Consider the following 6,009-nt stretch of genomic DNA (forward strand, 5'->3'; position numbering starts at 1 on the left):
ACTAATTTGATGCAAATTTAAATCCATTAAAAGAAAACGATGAATACTTTTTAGTACAGAATTTCAATTGCGTCCATCAGCTGTGGTCACTTTGAGAGTAAATTTTACAAATTTAGTAACTCGAATGGCCATTTAATGCACGTGACAGTGAAAACTACTTGTCCAAAATTTTGGAGAAAGTATAAAGTTACAGGTCATTTCATATTGAGAATTGAGGTTCGTAATTCAATCTCAGGTACTTTCGGATGAATATATTGAGTCACGCGTGGCAGATTCATAACATCACCAAGAAAATCAGACAATAATGATGATGATGATGTTCACTCATGATGGTTATTCATTTACATGAGAAGAAAAAAATGAATTTGTTCAATTCCATCTCTTCCCTCTGTTGAATAATAATCTTTCACCTTGTTATCCTGGTGCGAGAAGCAAAAACTTTCTGATTATCTCTCCCTCAGAACTTTTCTGTTTACCTTTTCTCAGAGTAAATATACTAGTAGTGTGGATATTATAAAGATAATCATCATGAACATAATCATGAATAAGACACTGAATCTGAATCAAGTAGCAGCAGAAAAAAGCAAAGAGAGAGAGAGATATTAAGTAGGTTAAGAAAATTCAATGGCCACTCAGGTCCAAGTATTATTATCCAGCTTAATAATAGAGACACGGTGAGTATATGTTTGTATTAATAAGTATTTACCATTCCTCATCTTAGACGATTCTCATTCTACTATTTACTTATTAATGATAATATTCTTGTAGCATTTATATACTTTCAGAATACATTTGCAATAAACTAAATTGAGTTAAAACCCATGTTATCGTTAATTTGTGAGCATTATCTGTTTTTTTTTCTTCATCTTCATCAACAAACCAAACAAGATATTTAATCTTCATCTTTTTTTCAAAGATTATCTTCTTCATCTTATTCAATTAGCCTTCATCATTATTATCATTTACTTTTCAATTGTTATCTCTTTGGGTCTCTCTCTCTCTACTTCAAACTGATCCTTATAACAATCTAAATGTTACAATGGTTTTGACCATTAAATGGTTCCTTTAATAATGATAATAATATCATACTTTATGCAATATTAATATCAACAGAATTATATTATTATTATTATTAAATTAAAATCTATCTATTGATATAAGTGTTATAAGTAATTGATATATGTAAGTACAGATAGTTAGTATTATAAGTGAATGTTATTCAACTTTGATCGAGAAAGATTTTTACAAATAAGCTCAGATTGTAAATTCTTTTGTCATGAATTTTCACCAAGAATAATATGAATATTCGGTAAAGAATAATGTGTATTTTTCTGTCACTTATCGTGATTCCATGAATTCATCATGTAAAATTTTATTTTTCTTTTAGATGAAGAAAAAAAAAGGAATCACCATAAAGTTTTGATATTCTAATTGAGAAATCTGATATTTTTCTTTCTCACAGAAAATCAGAATTAAGTAAATATTCAAAATGAATAGAGAAAAATAATAAGAGAGAGAGAAAGTTATCGAAAGATAAACGTGATGATCGTTTACTTTATGATTCGAAACAATTTCATAAACTTTTTCGTGAAAAAAAACTGCAACGAAAACTTTTCCCCTGTAATCTCATTATTCACTTTTCCATGTAACAAAGTAAAGGAAAACAATATCCTCTAAGTATATGAGAATTAATAACTTAATTATCTTCCAAGATAATATCACATCCGTAATGATGATGATCACAGTGGCAAAGACAATGATACATCATTTAATATCTTAATCATTAAATTATCATCATTTCCGAAGTATCTTTTACATTCCTACTACAGAGACTACAGAGTCTCTTGTGTATATATAAATACAATGTGTGTTTCTCAGGCATATCTTTGCATGAGCTTCCTGAATGTTTATCATTATTATGCTCTATGAATATGATGAAATGGATGAAAAATGCAAATGAATTTATAAAATGATGAAAAACAAAGCAAAAAAACAAAACCAACACGAAGATGAAGTTAAAAAATTGCTTCCATTTTCTGTTATTTTTAGAACTGTTTTCATATTCAGATGTAATCTCAGTCACCATGAAGCTCACAATATATTATCGTTATTATATTCACTCTACTTGCTTTGGCTTCTGTCATTTCTTTTCATAATCATAATTGAAACCATTCTCTCTCTCTCTCTCTCTCTCTTTCTCTCACACTCGAAAGTTCTTGATAATCTAATACTAACTCACTGATTTTCTGTTCAATATTATCATGAGTGTTACAATTCAATTTGTAAACAAATGATGAAACAGATGAATAACTAATCATTAACTGATTGTTGAATCATTTTACTTAATTGTTGTCACATTGAATTTTCTTAATATCTGTTCATTTATTATTATTATTTTTGATTATTATTTTTTTTTCCTTCATCTTATTTGATTTGATTTGATTTCTGGTTACATGGTGATGATTATTTGGTGTATTGATTAGAGAAAGGAAAATGTTATATTGATTATCAATCAGAGTCACATGAAAAATTATCGATTTGAAATGTGGTGAAATGTATTTAACGATTTAATGAGAAGATGATGATTTCTATTGATAGAAAAAAAAGAGAAAAGGAAAAAGATAAAGATGAAGATGAAGATGAAGATGAAGATAATTGTGAAGATGAGGATGCTGAAGATGCTTTTCTGAATACAAGTGAAGGTTGGAAAATGAATGTTAATTTTAGAAACAATTTTACGGATAAAATGGAAATGCAAACGAAAGATGAAAGGAGAGAGAGAGGGAGTCAGAATGAGAGAGAAAATCTTATATTACTTTTACTTTCATCTTAATCTCCATCCTAATCCTCATCATCCGCTTCTCTCTCCTTCAACTCACAATTCTCGAGTGTGAGTGTGTGCCTGCATTTGTCTATTGAGTAACATTGTAGAAAAGATTTTGAAACTTGTTAAGAAAAGAAAAGATGAAAATTAAGATTATGGTGATAATTAGAGTAGAAGATTATTTTTAAATTTACCGCCGAATGATTTTTTCTTTTCTCTTCCGACATCATCATCATTATCCACTGAAACCTAATCGTATGAACAGAAATGATGGCAAAGAAAAACATTGCGAAAACTATTAGTTTAATAAAAAAAACGAGCTTTCGAAATCAAATGTGATAATATAATGATAAACATTGGAAAAGCTTTTTGATTGATAAAAAACACTAAATGTAAACGTTTTCAAATCTTGTGTCAATTTGAAGCTCATTCAATTTGCTTTTCTCATGTCTGATTACCAGTGATGCCAAATTGTAACATGATGCACGTTTCCTAATTACAATCAATCCCATGTTATCCTCATTGACACTTCCGCTTTCGGCTATCAATTACTCAACCTTCATCTTCATCCTCATCTTTAATCAATATCTTAAATGTTTTAAATGTTGAGAATTGACAATTGATGTTGGCAAATCATCATCATGTTATATTCATCATGTAAGTGAGTAGCCAATTCTTGACAAAGGGTCAAATTAGCACGTTCTTAGCATCGAAAGGTTTACCTTAATTGTTGTAACTGAGAACCGAACAATTAATCAACAAACATCATGTAAACTGCACCCATTTTGAGAGTATTATCATTTCTCAATTGGCATGATGATCAATTCAAAAGAGATGAATTGACTGAGATGAAGAAAAAAAAGAAAATGAGAAAAATGAAAATTCTAAGGTGAAAAAAAAACGTTCCAATGTTGTAAAGTTCCAGTGTCTGAACTTTTTTTTTCTTTCTTTTTTTCCAATTTAGAATCGGATTAATATCTGCACTCTGTTCATTGGTTCTTATCATCATTATCATCATGCTGATCATCAATTCTGTTCACATGGAAGATAAAATTATCTCTTAATAAAAAGCTAATCATCACAATGATTACTGACCCTTGGATTCTCAAATGGTTCAGATGATTATTCACTCAACTCTTGTTTCTCAAATCTTTTATTTTTATTGTTGCGTGTTTATTATATTAGGATGATTATCATATAAATCTTTGAAATTCATTGTAATTGAATTAATTGTTACAATAATAATCATGAGAAATAATAATAATAATAAGAAAAGTTGAAAATGTAATCACATTGGACTAACCCAAAAATTAACCTGTTAGAAAAGGTAGAAAACAAGAAAAGATGATCAAGATGAAGATGAAGATGAAGGAGATGATGATGATGATTAACAAGTGATTAGTTTAATTGAACGAGTGAGTAGTTCAATTGATGGAAATCATTCTGATCACCTTCCCTTTTCTGCTCATCACTTCCCACGGTATTTAACTTGATACACCTAAAGTTTTACACCAAAGGTGCTGTTCTAATAGGCGGAAAATCAGCTCGTTCCAAGTGACCATTTAGTGGAAATGAGTCCAAACATCTTTGGGTAAGTTTGACCCTCGAAAGGTTCACCAATAAGGTTAAGAGTTTTGTTTTTTTTTCTTCCTCGAAAATGAATCAAATTCAAATTCAATTTTCTCTTCTATTTTTTTCTTATTAGTTCAACAATTAATGGAACCATTAATTGATCCATGTAACAATAATAATATAATCATTATGCTCACAAATTAACAGTTGAATTGTTTCCCAAGATGATTATCCATGTAATCCTCTTATTTATTGATCCATTGACTTTCAAAGGTAAATCCATAGTGACAATCAATTGATTCGGTGATAAATTTATCACTTGAATATATTTAATTCATGTTTATTTTTGATTTAACCCGAAATCCATTGAAATTGTTCAGAGATTAACAGATAGACATCATGAATCGTCATCATGTACATAAGATTAATTGTTAATTTCAACTGATGAACCTTCAAGTTCCCACCCAACTTTTTTTCCTATCTGTTTGTATATCTCCACTTTTTGTTCATTATCTTCAGCTACTGTTCATTATTAATCAGTCAGAATATATAACCTTGTATATTATTAACGATTATCCTTGAATTTTCTGGTTACTCGGTGAAAGAAAAAAAAAGTTAGTAGATAACTAAATTAATCATAGTGAAAATAGTCAACTCAAGTAATAACATTGAAGAGGAAAATTTATCATCCTAATTGGTAAATATTAAGAAATGATAATTACCATGAAAAAAAGACATGATAAAGTTGACAAAACTTTTCTTTTCTCACCTAATATAATAAAGATAATGGAATTGATAAACTTTCCCTCATCCTCATCTCTTTATTTTTCATTTTCACCATCAATAGGAACGCGAAAACTGTGTAATAGTTATGTAATTATCTTCAGGACAATCAATCGGCTAATCAGTAATTAATCAACTCAACTTTCGGGTGTATTAACACATAATATGATTAATTACCTGGTGAAGGTTAAGGGGAAACTTTTAATTTTACCTTTCTGATTTTCTAATGTAAAAATTACCTCCAATCAATTTCATCAGATTGAAGATTTTAATTGTGACACAACAACAAACGAAATCGTATCAGGTAATTATCATGATCAATTCAATTCTCTTTGGGATCTCAATTGTTAGGAATCAATTTTCGAGGAGGAAAAAAAAACAAAAAATATTATCACCGTAATTCTGAATCAAATGAACTTACCTCATCTTCACGATTAAAGATCAACTATTTTCGTCAAGTTGTCATTCTAATCGTTACAGAGAAAGAGAAACGTCATTAAGATTAATTGTGAAAGAAAATTGTCAATCTAGTTGATTAATTTAAAGCTTTTAGTTAATTTAAACACTTTTTTACTTGATAACTGATCCATTTTAAGTTGTGGTACCTTTCATGGTTACAGGATAATGAACACAAAGTAAAAAAAAAGGAGACAAGTTAAAAGTAACATTGAAATGATTTAGTGACATTTGTAAATCTATTTTTCTTGGCATCATGATTATCATCAGAGTTGCCGATTGGAAAAAGCCAAAATTAACTGATGATGATGATGATTAAGACAGTTACTGTATTTATCTTAAGTGATATTTGGTTGGGTGGATCAATTAACTTT

The sequence above is a fragment of the Panonychus citri genome, unplaced genomic scaffold (genome assembly GCF_014898815.1).
Source record: "Panonychus citri isolate SS breed McGregor unplaced genomic scaffold, ASM1489881v1 Contig00134, whole genome shotgun sequence".
Taxonomy (NCBI): domain Eukaryota; kingdom Metazoa; phylum Arthropoda; class Arachnida; order Trombidiformes; family Tetranychidae; genus Panonychus; species Panonychus citri.